The 20,014-nt window shown below is 40.0% G+C and overlaps 1 protein-coding gene across 6 annotated transcripts in view; it reads left to right on the top strand.

Moving 5' to 3' along the window:
- FAM65B (family with sequence similarity 65, member B) overlaps positions 1-20,014 on the top strand; it is a 240,901-nt gene that overhangs the window by 147,668 nt on the left and 73,219 nt on the right. For 2 of the 6 annotated variants that reach the window (XM_011962809.1, XM_011962808.1), the window contains exon 1: positions 18,960-19,377. The exons of the other annotated variants lie outside the window; for them this stretch is intronic. The gene's annotated coding sequence lies outside the window, so the exon portion shown is untranslated. Of the gene's footprint in view, positions 1-18,959; positions 19,378-20,014 lie in introns of those variants that run through there. 6 annotated transcript variants of the gene reach the window in all.

The raw sequence follows: 20,014 nt of genomic DNA, 5'->3' as shown, positions 1-20,014 counted from the left end.
TCAAGCGATTCTTGTGCCTCAGCCTCCTGAGTAGCTGGGATTACAGGCACGTGCCACCACACCCAGCTAATTTTTGTGTTTTTAGTGGAGATGGGGTTTCACCATGTTTGCCAGGATGGTCTCGATCTCCTGACCTCATGATTTGCCCACCTTGGCCTCCCAAAGTGCTGGGATTACAGGCGTGAGCCACCATGCCCAGCCTATTTTTTAATAGGAAGAGCTGATGATTTTTGACCTCCTGGTATTATGTAGTCTCTATAATTGAATCTCACCTTATTAATTCAACTTTCAAGAGAGTTGAGAATGCACAGTAGTTAAAAATGACAGCCCAGGTACATGATAAAATTCATGAAATCAACCTCCTTTGAAGCTTTTTTTCCTCTAGGAGATGCACAGGAAGTCTCAATCTAGACTTTAGTAAATTGGAATTGACTTGATAATATATCCTCATCACTGTAACAAGAACAGCAATGAACCCTTTCACTGTTTAAGCACTTTCCATTAATCGACCTATATAATTTTCATAGCGACCTATGAGTTTGGTTCTTTTATTATCCCTATTATACAGATATGTCTGGGAAGCTTAAGCAACCTGTGAAAGCCACACAGTATAAAGTGGTGCTGCCATGCCACAAACCCAGGCAGGCTGGATTCTTTGGTCTCAGCACTGCTGAAGTAGAAGGCTTTTGTTTTGTTAGTGAAACACTGGAAAACACAGGGACAGATGACAACAAATTCCAATCCTGACACGGGGTTCCTTTTAAGTCTTCACAACAATGCAATGAAGAAGTTCTTTTAAATCCTAAGATTCCCAGAACCGTTCCTTGTATGCGACTGAATGAGTGATACAATTTTATCCTGTTTTTCTGGTAAATATTTGTAATGCCTTTTTCAAATATTTTTTGTAGTGAAGTTGAAGCCAAGTGACTAAAGAACATGAATGACTCCTTTTTTTTTTTTCTTTACCTGTTAAAAGAATGGGAGGCAAATGTGACATGATCACTGCATGCTGTATGTATGGAGAAAAATTAAACCCTAGGAAATTTTTTTTTTTTTTAAGTGCTTATGCCCAGGCCCCACCCCAGACTAAGTCAGAATCTCTGGGAATGAGGCTTGGGCAATGACATTTTTAAAAAGCTCCCCAGGTGCCAGGCGTGGTGGCTCACACCTATAATCCCAGCACTTTGGGAGGCCGAGGCAGGCGGATCATGAGGTCAGGAGTTTGAGACCAGCCTGACCAACATAGTGAAACCCCGTCTCTGCTAAAAATACAAAAATTAGCCGGGGGTGGTGGCGTGCACCTGTAATCCCAGCTACTTGGGAGGTGAAGACAGGAGAATAGCTTGAACCTGGAAGGTGGAGGTTACAGTGAGCCAAGATGGTGCCACTGCACACCAGCCTAGGCGACAGAGTGAGACTCTATCTCAAAAACAAACAAACAAACAAAAACTCCCCAGGTAATTCTAAGATGTGGCCTGGTTTGAGAACCTCTAAAGTAGACAGTGCATTATATTAGGCTCTTTCTAGAGGTTATTGACAGTTATATCAATAGGAAGATGCAGAGATTGGGACAAGGATAAATATTTTAATGTAGCAGATGTCTTCAAATAAACCCATTAAATCCATTTCTAACAGTCAACATAACTGTGGATTTAACCCTAAGAGTATAGGTGCAGGATGTTACTCTCTGAATAGCAAAGATGACCCATTTATCCATTTATTTTTGTTGAAACTGCAATGCTGTTATTATTGTTATACTGTGTTGTTGACCCTCAGTGAGCACCTAGTGGTGGGGAATGGTATGGGATATGAAAGTAAAACGCCTGGGGACGGGGAACAGGAGGTCATAGTGAGACCCCAGTCACTGTTCTTAACCCATGTGAGCACTGAATTGGATTTGTACTGATTGATGATGTTTGTGGGGCCACAGAGCATTCTGAGAACTGATGATCCTCCCCTCCCAGTTGACAGAAAATTAAGAAACGGGAAAAGGAAATTGTTATTAGTAAGGGAATTCTGCATTCTTAGCTAAAGGAGAACGAAGATAAGTAGTAACAAGACCCCATCTGGATGATAGAAACCCTCATTCCAGTTCCAGTTCTGCTAACAATCTTGTTGGAACAGTTGCCTACAGGTCAGTTGCAGAATACAGATGAATTTCCCTTCTATACAGCCTCTTCTTCTTCCTGTAAAACGGGAATAATAATCACTGTCCTACCTAACTCGCGGGTTGCTGTTAGCATATAGAGTAGGTGCCAAAGCATTTGGAAAAGTGCAGTCTGCAAACATGAAATATTGTCCTGAAACCCCCTCGTCAATCAAGGGGTTTCTTTGAAGTTCCAAGTAATATTTGAGATACAAACAGCTGTGTAGCCACCAGAAGATGAACCTTTCTTTCTGTTGATTTTGATCTCTAGTGGGTCACCTGCTCCTCCTAGCACCTGGTACTACTAAATTCTTTGGTAGCTCACTATGGTGGAGAAGGCCTCTGGAAGTTGGTTACACCTAACTTCCCTACATGGAGATTATTTCATCTTTTCATTTTTGCATGGCTGACATGACCCAGTTCAATGCTTCCAGTTGGCTCAAATTGTGCATTTGTTTCTTTGGATCCTGACAGCCTAGGACCTCTCTGTTCTCTTGTTTATGGTGAAAGTCCCAGAATATCCCCACACGCTTCTGCCTATAAACCAGATGATACGGGCAAAATCTAAGGTTCCCTGACAACACGATTCTCTTCCCCTGTTGATCTGGGTCACATCCAAGAAGGATGCTCCCCAGTTTGGTTGGGGCTTCTGTATTTACACAGATGTTGGCCTGAGTGGAGTGGAAAATTAGCTAGATCTGGAATTTATTAAAACCAGTTAATTTGAACACCAGTGTGGTCAGATTATAGGCTTCTTGTTTGCTTTGAAGTGGGATAGAGTAAACGCACCAGGCTAAAAGGCCAAACCAAATAATCTTCTAGAGAAAATAGACACATTCCCCTTCTCCATGGCCTCATCTTTATCTTCACAGAGACCTGAGGAGGACAAGGGTTTTCACGTATTGCCTACAGTCTATGTCCCCCATTCTTACATTCACTGTGTCCTAAAGCACTCCATAAAGGAGGTAAAGGTGAAGAATTACTGTCTCTGAGACTACCCTCACCTACTTTCTGATAGATGAGTGCCCTGATACTCTTAAGCTATTTGGGATTGTCTTTTTGTATCAGCAGTGGGCTGGTAGACACGTAATAAATAAACTTTTCAAACACACACAGGAATAGAGTAAATGAGGTAACAAATTCCTGAATCTCCATCACCCAGTTACAAAAATCGGGAAGATTTTTCCATGCTCGATCCATCCCTTTGGTGATTGTTGCTGTTGAAGTTTCTTAAAGCAAATTCAGACCTCTAGATTTCAGTTCTACCTACTTCCACTGTATCTCAAGGGTATGCACACTTTTGTTTTGGTTTGGTTTTTTAGAGACAGGGTCTCACTCTGTTGCCCATGCTGGAGTCAGTGGCAAGATCATAACTCAACTGTAGCCTCAAACTAAGTATGTACATTTTCTTGCATAACCCTAGGGCCATTTTACACCTGACAAAATTAGTAAATAATTCCTTAATATCATCTAATATCTAGTACATATTAAAACATCCCAAGTATCTCAAAAATGACTTTTCAGTTGGTTTGTCATCATAATCCAAACAGTATCTACACATTGCCTCTGTTGCTATGTCTCCTGTGTCTCTTCTTGTTCTTCTCCCACCCTTTTTTCCCGCGAATAAATTGTTTGATTAGTAAGAATTCTGAGGCCCTGTGAAAATCTTTCCAGAGAAGATCTGTTCCCTGCTTTATTTCTCCCAGGCTGTCCAGAGAATCAGCACCTCTTACTCCACTGTTTATAACTTCACCCAGGTTGATGAGATGAGGACACAAGAAAATAAATGAAAACTACTTTCTCCCCAGTGAACTAGAAAAAAATGGAAAAGACAAGGGTCAAAAGAAGACCAGGAAACAGAGTGAGATTTGAGTCCCGAAAAATAAAAAGTGGCCTTCAAACAATTCTTGTGTGACCCAGAGGATAGAGTACGTCCTGGGAATAAGCATAGGGAATGATGTAGGATTTAAAACTGGTGAATGTGAGGTGATGGAGGATACATTAGGGGAGACGGGAGTCTTAGGAAAAGTCTCTAACCCTCATTTTCTTGCTCTGTAAGAATGGATGTGGCTCACACCTGTAATCCCAGCACTTTGTGAGGCTGAGGCAGGTGGATCACTTGAGGTCAGGAGTTCGAGACCAGCCTGGCCAACATAGTAAAACCCTGTCTCTACTAAAAATACAAAAATTACCCGGGGTTGGTGGCACGCACCTATAGTCCCAGCTATTTGGGAGGCTGAGGCACGAGAATCACTTGAACCTGGGAGGTGGAGTTTGCAGTGAGCCGAGATCACACCACTGCACTTCAGCCTGGACAACAGAGCAAGACCCTGTCTCAAAAAAATAAAATAAATAAGAATGGATGTAACTCCACTCTAGGTAAATTGGCTAAGGACCATAAATAGGCAAGAGGATTGTGAAAGCTAACTTACTAACCTAAGTGAGAGCTTGGTGTGATTATAGGAGTTACGTGGGCCTCTGAGAGGGGAAACAATGGGATAGTGCCTTTTGGGCTCAGAATGCAAGTAGTACGGCATTTCACACATGTACAAATATGCCTCTAATATATTCTTTTGTCTTTGGTGTTGGGAATTTGCTGTATGTTGATGGATCCAGTCTCGGATACATAAGCATTTGTTCTTTCTTTATGCTATATCGTACTTAAAGATAAGAATTAGGTGGCCTTTTTTTTTTATCTCGTTACTGTCGTTACAGCTTCAAATCCTTTAAACAAAGAATAGTAAGAAATTATTAAGCACTCTTGATATACAATAAAAAGGAACATAATTCTGTTTTGTGAATAATCTAGATATTTGCACGTAGCTATATCTAACTGCTTTGCATTCTAATAACAAATTATTTGTCTTTGGCAACCAAAAATAACTCAGCAGATGTTATACATGTGGCTACCTTTTGGTATGCAGCAGCTAGGACCAGCAATGAAACCACTATTCCTTTTATGGCAGTTTAATTTGCTAAAATTACCATGCAGAGGACATGTGTAGAGGCCTCTGGGAAGCCACTCAAGTTTGCAACTGCTGGCATATGACGGTACACATGTACATAGCATTGCCTTACTTTGTTAAGATCCTGGAATAACTCTTTGACACTGGGTTGTTCTGCAGTGAGTCAGTTTGTTATAGTTTTCTTCCTCTACTTTTTTTGGTCAGCTATACTTTGTTCAGTAATAATTCACGTGACTTTATACAAAACAGCACACATTTAGAAAGACCAAGGTAATTTTCTTTTCTTTTTTTGTATAAATTTATGGGAACCAGGTACAGTGACCCACCCCTGTATTCCTAGGCTGAGGCAGTAGGGTCTTTTGAGCCCAGGAGTTTGAGACCAGCCTGGGCAAAATAGCAAAACCCTATTTCTACAAACAATTTTAAAAATTAGCTGGGAGCGGTGGCATGTGCCTGTAGTCCTAGCTACTCAGGAGGCTAAGGGGAGAGAATCATTTGAGCCCAGGAGTTCCAGGCTTTAGTGAGCTATGATTGCACCAGTATACTCCAGCCTGGGCAACACAGTAAGACCCTGCCTCTTAAAAAAAAAAAAAAAGAAAAGAAAAAAATCTATTGGGTACCAAGGTCCAAGTGTAATTTTGTTACATGCATAGATTGCATAGTGGTGAAGTCAGACTTTTAGTGTATACCTCACCCAAATAACATACATGGTGTCCATGAAGTAATTTCTTAACCACTCCCCTCCCCTCTCCCTACTGTCCCAAGTCTCCACGGTCTATCATTCCACACCGTATGTCCATTTGTACACATTATTGAGTTTCCACTGCTGAGTGAGAACATGCCGTATTTGTCTTTCTGTGTCTGAGTTGTTTCACTTAAGATAATGGCCTCCAGTTCCACCCATGTTGCTGCAAAAGACATTTTATTGGCCAGGCACGGTGGCTCATGCCTGTAATCCCGGCACTTTGGGAGGCCGAGGCGGGCAGAACACGAGGTCAGGAGATGGAGCCCATCCTGGCTAACAGGGTGAAACACTGTCTCTACCGAAAATACAAAAAATTAGCTAGGGGTGGTGATGGACGCCTGTAGTCCCAGCTACTTGGGAGGCTGAGGCAGGAGAATGGCGTGAACCGGGGAAGCGGAGCTTGCAGTGAGCCGAGATCGAGACACTGCACTCCAGCCTGGGCGACAGAATGAGACTCCTTCTCAAAAACAAACAAACAAAAAAGACATTTTATTTTTTATGGTTGAATAGTATTGTATTGTGTATATATACCATATTTTCTTTATGAAATCAACCACCGATGGAAACTTAGGTTCATCCCATAGTTTTGCTCTATTGTGAATAGTGCTACATTAAACATACAGATGCAGGCCAGGCACAGTGGCTCACGCCTATAATCCCAGCACTTTGGGAGGCCGAGGCGGGCGGATCACCTGAGGTCAGGAGTTCAGGACCAGCCTGTCTAACATGGTGAAACCCCATTTCTACTAAAAATACAAAAAATTAGCCAGGTGTGGTGGTGCACACCTGTAATCCCCCAGCTACTCAGGAGGTTGAGTCAGGAGACTCACTTGAACCCAGGAGGCGGAGGTTGCAGTGAGCGGAGACCACACCATTGCTCTCCAGCTTGGGCAACAGGAGTGAAACTCTGTCTCAAAAATAAATAAATGAAATAAAAAATTAAAAAAAAAAACATACAGGTGCAGGTATCTTTTTGATGCAATTATTTCTTTTCTACCAAGGTAAAATTATCAGGGAAATTTATTTCAAGGCAGAGAGAATTAAACGTGACAGATAATTTTCAACCTACTAATACATAATAACTGGAAAGTGCCAACATTCAACTAGCTTGTTTCCTTAATAAAAACATCTACGTATAGGGACATACATTGTTCTAAAGCAACTAGCTGCTTTTAAAAAATAATATTTTAAATTTAACAAGCATTTATATGCTTTTATCAGAGGATAGTACAAACACAATAGGTCACTGATCCATGTAAGAGGTTCACTCCAACACATTATCTCTTTATCAATAATTCATTTTCATAATAATTATGTGTTATGAATTTCCTTCTGTAAAGTTATATTCACATAAACAGGTCATTCCAGTAGCTAACAATAAGCAACTAAAATCAATCGGAACACATCATCACTTACAGCCTTTTAAAAACTGCATGACACAGGCTATAATCAAGAAAATAAAATACTTAAGGTCATGGGTGAATTTCTTATTCACAAATGAAACCACAGAATAGAGGCTGTGAATAATAATTTGTATCTTCCCACATAAATTCTTTAAGCTTCCCTCCCTTCGATGAGCTCTCACTCCCCTGAGGGTAGAAAAAAGCAAAGTTACTGAGCTCTGGAGGACACAGCAGAGAAAGGAGTCCAGGTGTTCCAGCTGCATCTCTTGATGATCACCAGGCCCCCTTTTAAGCTCCTAGGAACAGTACTTTATACCCTCATGTATTATTTTCCAGTCTATAATAAGATGCCTAAATGTTAAGCATTTAAAGTGCTGCTTTTTAAAGTGTTGTCATAACAACAGGAATAAAATGACGCATGTAACTGGAGTTTGACAGGGCTGACTTAGTTTTAAGTCCATTGCTTTACCTTCATGTTGCAAGGGTTTAACTCGAACCTAGCTCAAACAAAGGCCGTGATCATAGAATATTACCATATTTGAGTAATGCTTTCAGCTATTTTTACCATCACATAATTGCCAGTCAATTCTCCATCAATTCAATTTACTTGTTAGAATGGACAGAAAGAAATTAATTGGCCATATGAAAAATCTATTAGTGTGATTATGTAAGCCACATCTGAAATGCTTTCATTTAAGATAATTTCTTATCCTTTCTCTGAGATGAAATACAGCATGTAGCTTTATTTATAAATCTCAATTCAATTTCCTCCTGGACCCTCATGCCCATTAATAAACACCAGCATTAATTGCACATGTTGGGCAAAGGAAACAAGCACATGGTGTGTAATTATACTTCCAGTACGCTGTTGGGTACATTCTCCTGAAACCTAGTGGCTTTTTCTTTTTAGGTTTCCCAAAGATGTAGCTTGGTTGTAATAAGAACAATAAAAAATATTAGCTTATAAAAATGGTAATTTCAGTAAAGTCAAATACCAAGAGAAGCGAGGATGTCAGTATCATTTTGATGCTGTTCTGAAGTAAAGAAGCAGTAATCGCTACTAGCTAGAAATGAGTTGCCAAGCTCTAGGGAAAACAGGCTGCATGCAAATATGCCTGAAGGAGCTGATAATACCAGGAATGGGGCCATTTTCTTCTATATGGCAGTGTTTTTTTTAACCTGGTGATCAAAAAATGAGGATCCTTGCTGGGTGTGTTTTTCTCTCAGCAGGATCAGCCAAGCTGTCTCTGAAGATCATGGTCCCAAGAGATGTTCCTTTTTTGATATACATGGGTTTTGCTGGGTTTTTTTTAATAGCTAAATGTACTTATTATTACAAATAGCATCAGCCTTCATTTAAGTGTAAAATGCTTTTTCTGTCTAATAAGGAAACAGTTGGTCCTGGTTTGACATGTAGTGTGCACCAAATAAAGGTCTACAAGTGTTCTAGACTTTGCATTTTAAAATGAGTTATGACAACATTAGTCAAAATCAACCCAACCCCTCATTAGACTTAAGCAAGTTTTATGCCCTGAATCATTTCTCTTCTAATTATCGTGAGGCCAGCTGCTACTCCCTGCATTTACTTAATCCACCAGAAAAGGAGAAGAAATAGTTTTCATTTTTCCCCAGGGCTAAAATGGTGTCAATTATCCAGAAGCTCCTACAATTGACTGTCCCAGTGAATAGAAGTGCTATTAACATTTCTTCTTTACTCTTCAAATGACTCAGCCAGACCCTTAAAATAGCTTCAACGTACTTTGCTATCATTGCTTTGAAGAGGAATAAAAGAGGGAAAGGGGAGAGCAGTAATGTCAAATTACTTCATCTCTATGTATTTCTTCACCTGTAAAATGTGCACGGGTTTATTATTAGCACATTGCATTTGATAAAGTCAGATGTCTCTCAAATTGCAAGTCCTAGTTAGTAAAAAAGACCATTATTCCACATGAAGTCTTTTACATATGTTATCTCATTTTCTCTTCAAAACACCCTTGGTGACTTAGGTATGATCATCAATTTATTCATAAGAAAAATTAGGGCTTAGAGAGAGCTGGTGACTTGGGTGAAGCCTGGATCACCCCGGCTGCAGAGCCAATGCTTTTGGTATCTTTCCCTGTACCAAGCATCAGAGAAGTTTCAAAAGACAGCTGGTACCCCCTCTCAAGATGGGTGTAGCTTGGTCAAAGACAGAAGACATTCAGGAAAATAACTGAAATGCAAGCAAGGCCCTGAATATGTTAATTCCCCCATCAGTAATTCAAAGTTTTTAGGTTCACAATGTGAGATCCCTCTGGCCATGCTGCTCAGAAAATGCTTCTAGAAAACAGTTGGCTTTTGCATCAAATGATAGTAATAGATTATAATCCATTGAGTAAAATAAGAATCCATGAGTCCATATAGTGACAATAAAGAAATAAATGAATGAATAAAAGGATTAGAAAAAGCTCTGTCTTTACAGTAGAAGAAATGATCGTGTTTAAAGAGTACCATTTTGCCATTATTATAAGAATAATTGATTTGGGCAGGAGTCATCAATGGATGCTAAAACTCCTGGGTTAAAGAAGCAAGATATTTGCACAGCCTCAAGGTACCTCCTTACCAACTACACATCAATTACAAAGGCAAAGATAGTAACTTTCCATAGGAGAAACTGGCCAACAACACTTTAACCAACTGATCAAAGTTAACATCACCAGTAATGGCACCAAGCAACTCCTTAAGCCTCTGACGCAATGCCTTGAGAAGGACAATATCACTCATGTGGTATCACTGCTGAAAATGCATAGTCTGACTCTTTCTCACAAGAAAACAGCAAACAAACTCAAATTAAGGGCCAGTGTACAAAACAACTGGCCTGAATTCCATTAAAATGTCAATGTCAAAGACAAAGAATCACCAAGAAACTGTCCCAGATTAAAGGACAGACTCATGACAAAACAGGGAGCATCTGATCCTGGTTTGGCTCTTGGAATGCGGGGAGGAGGGACAATACATGGGATGTTATTGAGACAATTGATGAAATTGGAATAAGGTCTGTACATGAGATAATAGTATTGTATTGATGTTACATTTTCTGATATTGATAATTAGACTATGATAGTGAAATGTCAGCAAATGTCTGTGATTTTAGGAAATATACATTGAAGTATTTAAGAGTAAATTTGCATCACATCTGCAAATTACTCAGTGTGGGGGAGGAAATGTATATAAATACATATGTGCAAATTACTCTCATAGGATTTGGGAAAAAATAATGTGTGTGTGTATTTGGAGGAGGAATGACAAAGTAAAATGTGGCAGATGTCGATGAATGAATCTGGGTGAAGGGTAGATGAGAACTTTCTGTACTTTTCCTGCAACTTTTCTGTAAGCTTCAAATTATTTCAAAATCAAAATCTTTTTTGTAAAATTGACTTTCGAACTGCACATCCCAGGTACCCATATTTATAGTCCTTATCAATCTGTGCTTTTTAATTACCTAAAAATTTCTGTCTTCAAAAAGATGCTAGTTTCTAGCTTCCTTAGCATTACCTAAACTTGCCTGGCTATTCCTGTCTTATGTATCTCCCTCTTTTTTGATAAAACTCCTTATTATTTTAAATTATTATTAACAGCTAGGCTTATTAAACACCTACTACATACCAGGTCTTGTGTATATTATCTCATTTGCACCTCACAAAAATCCTCTGAAATGTTAATCCTTTTATATAAATGAGAAAACTGGGATTCAGAGAAGTTAAATAATGTGCAAAATTTCAAACAGCTGTAGCTGTAGAACCCAAACTGAATGCAGATTTGTCTGACTCTGGATTCCACATTCTTATTGTCTCTGCTGTGTTGCTTTCCTTGGAAGATTAAGAAAGGTACCACTTTGACCGGACATGGTGGCTCACACCTGAAGTTCTCATACTTTGGGAGGCCAAGGCAGGAGGATCGCTTGAGCCCAGGAGTTTAAGACCAGCCTGACCAGCATAGCAACGCCTCATCTTTACTAAAAATCAAAAAGATTAGCTGGGTGTGGAGGCACATGCCAGTAGTCCCAGCTACTCGGGAGGCTGAGGCAGGAGGATTGCTTGAGCCCAGGAGATTGAGGCTGCAGTGAGCTGTGATTGAGTCATTGCACTCCAGTCCTCCAGCCTAGGCAACAGAGCAAGACTCTGTCTCAAAAAAACAAAACAAAACAAAAACAGAAATAGGTACCACTTAAAATTTTACACTGTTATTTCTTACATCAAAAATTGTCTCCAATCTGCTTTATGTATAGTCACGTTATCTTCAATTGTTAAAAATTTTAAATGCAGAGCTCAGTCTTAGGTTGTCTTTGGATATTGGACAACACGTAGTATCCTGCCAGTGCTGAGCATGTAATGTGTACTTAAAAATTATGTTGATTGATGGAGTCTTAGAAAACATGGAAAGAAAATTATCATATCACTTTCCAGAGATTCTGAAAATTAAGTTTCTTTTTTTCAAGTGAGTTAAAACTAAGTATTCATTATAGTAATCTGTGTTTTCTCAAGCACTTTGCCTTTTGTAAAGCACTTTGTCGTTTTCTCTGTGTTTTAAAGCAGAAATCCAGCCATCTACAGAGACAGTGGAAAGTCAGTCAACATGTCCAAGTAGTCTTGTGATTGTTAGACTGGATGAAACTTTGATCTCAACTGAACCTTACAATGCTTACCTGTTAAAATGGGGAGGAATTACTTCTTTTACAGATACAGTCTGAGGCTGAGTTTAGGACTTGCCCAAGAGGCCAGTTAGAACACCTGGCCTTGGTTCTTCCATCCCCTTGCTGAGGAGTGAGGCTCTGTTGAGTTGGTCTACACTTTTTTTTCATGCATTCGCATCAGTTGTCTTAGTCAAGCAGTGTATCATGCATGCATTCATCACTGGGCTGACAAACAGTGTTGACAACTGAGAAGCAAATATTAACGTTGCTTTATTTTAAAGCAGCCATATTTTTTCAAGGCCAATGACATAAATATATTTACTTTTTAAAAAAGATTAGTCAACTGCTCTGTAATAGGTACCTTGTAACCATATAATAAGCAAACACCTATTTTTAGTATTCATCTTAAATAATCATTTTGCATAGCAGGCTATTTACATCTGGCCCACATGCCTCTTTCAGACAACTCAATTATACATCTGCTCTTGACCAAGATGTGGGGAAGCATAAACAGGATGGCATTGTTAGGGGAAAAAGAAAGGAAGAACCTAAATCGGGCATGAAGAAATGACTCAGAAAGTGCAGTGAGGGCAGGTGTTACATCTTATGAAGCCTTGCTGGGAGACAGGATCAAATCACGAAAGCGACTCTCAGCTGGTTGCTTACTGATTCAGCTTTTCCAAGTCCTGATTTCTTGGCACTTCCTCTTGCAGAAGGAATGATGACTTTTTCTAGAAATTGGTAGTGATTTTTTTTAAACAGCTTTATTGATATACAATTCATATACCATAAAATTTACTCATCTTAAGTGGACAGTTTGAGTTTTAGTAAATTTATACATTTGTGCTACCATCACCATGATTTGGTTTTAGAACACTTCCACCACCCCCAAAAGTTTTCTCTGCTTCCTTGCCTGCTCCTTTCCCTGGCCTTAGGCAAACACTTAAATTGATTGTGGAATTTTTTACTTTTGCCAGCATGTCACCCCAGCTACAGCCAACTGATCTATGGGTCAATTGTCTTGTCTCAGAGGGGTTGGTTTCAGTCTAGCTTATGGAGATGGCATAGCTTTGTAACTGTGACAACTATGGGTTTCCAAGTTGATGTTTGGCCCCCATGAGAAATGCCTTGGTGAGAATTGAGATATCCTTACTCATGTCATTCAGAAATCACAGATGTCTCTCATATTTTCTATCAGTAAGGCTCTCTCAGAATTGCCTGTTTGTATTCTTAATTCGATAGAAGATTTGGTTAAATTTTTAAAAAAAGGAAACACCATAAGGGTTAAGACAGTAGCATCTAGCTATTGTATTTTTGTTGTTTTAATTTCATGATGTTTGATGTCCTGCAACTCAAGCAGGAACAAATGATCACATGGTCTCTTGCTTCCCATAGAAAAGCCCTGGTCTCATCCTTGCAGGAGTTTTCTTTGCCTCTGGCCAAACTGCCATATCTGAAAAATCAGAAATAAAAGGCACATTTAATGTGAACTGGTTGGTTTTCCTCTTATTATTCAAAGGAGCACATGGAATATGGGGTAGATTTGAGTATCCTTTTAAAGATAGCTTTGTTAAAAAGCTAATTTATAGCCCCCTCGGCATAGCTCTAAAAAAAGAATCTGATAGAAAAAGCAGGATACAAAATTTTGCATGCAATATGCTCAAATTATTATGCTTTATATGAGAAGGGAAGAGCTGGAGAAAATTTAACAGAACAAAATTCCCCCGGTGGTTGTGTTTGTATGGTACAAACAGTATGGTTCTTCTCTCCTTCTCCCTACACTGCCTTCTTTCTACTTTTCTGTGTTTTCCTAATATGAGAGAGTGCTTTTGTGCCTGTAAAAACTAAAAATAACCTACTGAATCGTATTTCCTTTAATGAGTCTCAGTATTCTTAACTCTAACAATTAATATTAGCATTCGTTCTAGCTGACTTTGCCCAGTTGCCTTACAGGTTAATCAATGCCTCCAGCACTTCTACTCTGAACAAGTGAGTTTGAAGATTCACACCTGGCAGATGTTGAAAGGAGGTCGGCCATTAGCCTGGCAATCAAGATTCTTACTTTAGCATACCTAGCCTTACCCGTCTTCTAGTGAAATTGTTGAAATCTGAAGAGAGAGGCTTGCTAACTCAAGCTAATCAAACACACATGAAAACATACGCCAGAATGCCAGTTCATAAAAATATAGGGAGAAGTAGAACCATCACCTAGACCAGACGTTCCAAACATTTTCCCATCACTTTTATACTTCTACTGGGGGTACTACCATGAGCTGCACTTTAGGGCCTACTGCACAGGCCTGCTACATGACGGATGTCCTTCATCACCCATCCTCCAAGCAGCCCTCCAAGATTGATTCCTGTCCTTTATTCTTAATAGACAGGTTATCTCCAAGCTCTCCAAGGAGCTGTAAATTCTTCCCCTGAACTGCAATCATATTCCACCCTTTATTTCTGGTCCAATCAGAGCCTGAGACCTGATGGGTGAGGGGAAATCCCTTGTTCTCTTTTTATCTGCTTCAGCCCCCTTCTATCTTCAGATTCCGTGTTCTTGTCCAAAAACCGCCTGCTGATTTGATGAGCTACCTTCTAATTTAAACAGACACAAGATGTTTGGGTCAGGCGGTTGCTCATAGCATCCACCAAAGCCCAGTGTACCTGTATCACAGCATTCATACAAGAACATATAAAATCTTATACTTATTATAATTTCAAAAGACCCTGATATGTGTTTAATTGGAACTTAACACTGCATAGTCAACAGAGAAGGCAGTGATTTTCATTGTATGAAGAAATCGGGAAGAGAAACAGCTGTGGCTTTCAGGGTTCTGTGCCTAGAGGCTCAGCTCAGAATGGTAGGATTTGTTCAACTCTTACTAAAGGTGCTTGGGATTCCTTCCAGAAAGACCCTGTTGTGTTGTTCTCATTGGTTATAGAAATGGCAGGGCACGGGTGGCAACCTAGTATGACAGCCAGGGCCTCCTGCAACAAAGCCAAGTGAAGAGCAAACCATAGCAGCCTCACTGTTTGCCTAGGATTTGAGTCCTTTCCAGGATTTAATGCACAAAAGTGAATGTTAGTTATGCTGGAATTTTCCAAAAGAACAGGTGAGACGTCAATAACTTAGAGACTGGAAACATTTTTCAAAGCCCCAGCCGCCCAGGCTGGAGTGCAATGGTGTGATCTCGGCTCACTGCAACCTCTGCCTCCCAGGTTCAAGCAATTCTCCTGCCTCAGCCTCCCAAGTAGCTGGGATTACAGGCACCCACCACCACGCCCAGCTAATTTTTTTGTATTTTTAATAGAGACGGGGTTTCACTATGTTGGCCAAGCTGGTCTCAAACTCCTGATCTCATGATCCACCTGCCTCGGCCTCCCAAAGTGCTGGGATTACAGGCATGAGCCACTGCACCTGGCCTGAGTTGTTGTTTTATATGGGATTTCTTGCTTAATAGATATGGCATCTGGTGAACTGGTGAACATAGAGTATATATCGGGTATGTATCAGGTATAGTGCATGTTACCAGGAGTACAAGCCCAGCTCTAAATGTTTTGCAGACAAAAATAACGAACTTGTTACATAGCTCAGAACTCATAATAAGGACTTCATCAGGAAATCTAAATAGTTCTGATGTAATCAGAATTTATAAAGCCTATACAATATTTCTTGGCAATCATATTTCTCCTCTGCAAGGCTGATAAATATAAACAATTACATAAATACAGTTATTACTCAACAGTTACATGATCTTGTTTATGAGCTCTGTCTCCCCTTCACTTCCATTTCTAGGCAACTCCAAATGTCTGCAATTTCAAAACAGAATTTTACATTATATGAATAATACACAAATACATTTTCTGTATAAAAATACAATACAGAAAAAAATAAAATGTTTCTGACTACCACTCAATCCCACCTCTCCATAGACTCTGTATACTTTCAGAACTTTTCTATTTGTGTTCATGGTTTTATATAGTTTTGTTTTTAACATTCCTGCTATCACACTCTGTTTCATTCTGCAATTTATCCTGGGGATCTTTCTATGTGGCCATGTTGTTTTTAACTGCTACATAAGGTTCTCTCCCATAATTTTGAGTGTCAACCATTCCTGTAATGACTAACATTTATATCATTTCTTATTTTTCCATTACTATTAACATTGCCTGTGATGAATATCCCTGTATATGCCTCTTCATGCATTTGGGTATTTCCCTGGAAGAGCTATCAAAGAAGTGCCCTGTTAAAGGATTAGTATGTTTTGCAGCTTAAACAGATACTGCCAAATTGTTCTTCAAAAATTTAATTCCACTTTACATCCCTACCAGCAGTAATACTGCAATTCTACTGTAGTCCTTTCTTTAGGTTAAGGCTTTTGGTTCAGTGGAGCACTGGCTATTAAAATGCAGATTACTCTGGCAGGGGCAATGAAATCCTTCAAACCTGAAAATTTGAGAGACAGTTTTGCTGAAAGCTGGGAACAGACCAGGTCTTTGGGACTTCTAGGAAGCCAGGGAACAACCTAAAGATATAAGGCGCTAAGAGGTAGGAGTGGACTGGTCAATAGAATGACAGTTGATAACGAAGAGGTGCAAGATCAGTTGCAACTGGAGAAGAGCTGGGGAAGCTGGAAGAATTGTAGCAAAGAACTACCACCCTTCCATCAGACTTGGGAGGTATGGGGAAGGGAGTGTTTTGTACACTTTTGTCCCTAATACCTTCTACACTACCCTGCCCCAACCTCCTCCTTTTATTTCTTCCAGAGCCAGACTTTGTGTGTGTGCATGCTTGTTTTATGACTCTCCTTAGGCCATGTGTCACCTTTTAGGGGAACTGATGTGAAGACAGAGAGATCTCAGCCTAAACCAGCTCTGGGCCACATTCTTTCCTGATAGATAATGATCATTTCTAAGACTACAAAAGCAAAACAAAACAAAATTGCTCACCCCAGTCACATTCCTAGTAAATTTACATTTACTAAATGTAAATTTAGTGAAAAGTTTCTCGATTATTTATTCATTTATTTATTTATTTTGAGACAGAGTCTCACACTGGCACCAGGCTGAAATGCAGTGGCGTGGTCTCGTCTCACGGCAGCCGCCACCTCCCAGGTTCAAGCGATTCTGCTGCCTCAGCCTCTGTAATCTCAATAGCTGGGATTACAGGCAACCAGTCACCACGCCCCCCGGCTAATTTTTGTATTTTCAGTAGAGACGGGGGTTTCACCATGTTGGTCAGGCTGGTGTTGAACTCCTGACCTCAGGTTATCCACCCACCTCGGCCTCCCAAAGTGCTGCGATTACAAGCATGAGCCACTGTGCCCAACCAAAACTTTAATGAAAAGTTTCTGAGCATTATTCCCCCTCCCAAAGCATTTGACAATCTTAGGATCCTGGACAGACATTTGTTCTGATTTTGAGAACCTTGTTCACCTGTTACAGAAAATGAGGAAGAAGGAAAATTATTTTACAATCTGGTACATATGTTTTACTCTCCAGTGTTTAATTCATTTAGTGAAAGAGTTGGAATTGATTAATTGTAGCAGATTATTTTAACAGAAGACTTAAATTTACAATGAACTTGGTATTTTTTTTTTCTTTCCTCTTTTTTCTGCCTATCACTAGTGCAACTGATTGTTCAATCAAAACTCTGAAGTCAGTGGCTTCCAAACACTGATGAACATCAGAATCACCTGGGGACTTTACAACCCTCCCCATACCCAGGTGATACCCCATATTAATTAAACAGTGCCTGGGGATAGGAGCCAGCCATCAGTTGTTTAAACTACAGTGACCCAATGGATAAGGGGTGAAAAATTGGCTTGAAAAATATAATTTCTAGGAAGTATGAGATGACTGTACAGTTAAATATTTCAAATACTCTATGTTTTTTCTTTTGATCAAAGAGTGTCTGTGATACAATAGATATATTGAACAATAATTTACAAAATAAGATAGAATACTAAAATTTGCCAAATTGAGACGTTAAGGTGGGTGCTTGGTTGTCAAACTGAGTACAGAAAGAACAGAAATATCAAGAAAGCACTATAGTTTATTAGAAGTTTGCATGGTATAGAGTGATACCACAGGCATGCTTTATGAACCTAAGAAAGGTCCCCTCAAAGAAATGTAGACAGATTTCTTAGTAACCAGCAGAGTGCACGGAGGAGAACCTCATTAAGGATTTAAAGGAATTGTTAAATGTAGTGAACCCCAAGTTTCTCTTCGAAGAATCAGTATGTCAGTGTGTTCAGCTCTCTTATTCTTTGATTCTCCATTTTAAAGTTTAACCTTCTGGTTCTCATTCTCTCCTTGCTCCTAGTTTCAGTAAACAGCTTTACCACCAGTTCTAATCAGTAGTTCACATTTGTTCCCCTGGTCACCTGCTCCGTCCTGACTCATCCTGGTCACCTGTTTGACTTGAGTCACCCCTGGTCACCTGCTCTGACCTAAGTCACCTTTAGTTACCTGTTCCTAACCATCCCTCCTGCCAAACTACCCACCCCACCACTCTGGCTCATACCCCTACTCTCTTTAAAACAGTCAATCAGAATTGGCTTAGACTGTGCAGTCCAACCCTAGCCAATAGGGGAATGACACAGCAGCAGGGCCCTGCGTCAGGAATAAGAACTCCTGCCCCTCCCCTGTCCAGGTGTGCTCTCACCATTACTCCATTCGCAAGTTGCACCCTTCTATAGGAGTAAAAATTGCCTTGCTGAGAAAATTAAATTTATGTTCGAATGCTATTTCCCTGTGGTATCAAAAAATTATTTACAACAGAATTAGGAGTTTTTTGAGCCTTGAGGCTGGGGGGAAGTAACCAGAGAGAACCTTATCTGCACCTGCATTTTGTCTAACCATTTGTGCCCTACTTATTACTTTTACTGCTCATACATACTTCTTCATTACTTCTAAAATTCTGGAGAATGCCCTAAAATGTAAGCTACTCCTCCCCAGCTAGTGTGGGATTTGCATCTCACCCAGATGAAAGAGCAAGCCAATTGCCAGACCTGTAGCCAAGTGAGTCAGCACCTGTACCTTGCAAGAATGCATACAAACTCCAGGGCTGCTCTCTCCTGGAGAGGGAGGGAGGGGATTTAAAAACCTGCAGCAGCATGGGGGAGGGGTCTGTTTGTCCTTCTGTCTCTGGGGAAGTAACTCGCTCAAACTGCCTTCCTTGCTGAGCTGCTTCGCGCAGCTTTGAGGAAGGTCTAGTGAAATTGGTCTTTCCGTTACATCTGGATGTACTACCAGAGAGTTCTGCTGCTGTTGTTTTTTAGCTTTTCTTTCTTTTTCATTGAGTCTTTAAAAGGCAATTGTCTACACTCTGCAAACATACGATTTGGTGTCTGCCCACTTTGGAGTCTTCAATCTGGGCAGTAACTCTTTCTCCTTTTTCCTGCTGGCCTGTCCCCCTCTCTGGATTGAAGTCACCTGCTAAGACAATGGTATGTGCTTTGACTCCTGATCTAAAAGGAATAGAATTACCTAACAGTTCCAGGGGCATCCTTTGGGGGAACTAGCCCTGGGCTTCTGTTCAGCTGAAGTTGTGTTTTGACAATGCTTCTTGGTCTGTTGTGGTAAGTCCTCACAAAAGCCAAGCAAACGACTGAAATACAGGTTGTGTGCTTTCTGCTGTATTTTCCTCTTACCTTCCCCTGGCCCTTGTGTTCTTATCTAACCTAGATTATCATTTCTTCTGTGAGCACTCCCTTTACCCTTCTTACTTTGCACTGTCATAGTAGTGGCACAATCTTAGCTTTCAGAATATTCTTAAAGATAGAAAGGGAGAGCTAGTTTAAGTAAGTTCATCTCTAAAGAAACCTAGTGTTGTAGCCTTGTGACCCCTAGGTGTAGAATTCCGCCTTAAGACTTGACTGTGTTTTCAGTTTGATGCATGATTTATCTGAAACTTTGACTTGGCCTATTTGTGTGTTTTTATTGTTGAATGGAGGTTAATGTTGCAACAGTTTTCATGTTTTTGAGGGTGTGGTTGAACCTTGTTTAAAAAAAAAATCTTGAAGGAAACCTAGAGTGATGGGCAGTTTGGTAGTTATGTATAATTTATATTTACTTTTTTTTTTT

The sequence above is a fragment of the Colobus angolensis genome, unplaced genomic scaffold (genome assembly GCF_000951035.1).
Source record: "Colobus angolensis palliatus isolate OR3802 unplaced genomic scaffold, Cang.pa_1.0 Scaffold6, whole genome shotgun sequence".
Lineage (NCBI taxonomy): Eukaryota > Metazoa > Chordata > Mammalia > Primates > Cercopithecidae > Colobus > Colobus angolensis.
Note: the sequence above shows the minus strand (reverse complement) of the source record. Positions and strands in the feature narration are given on the sequence as shown.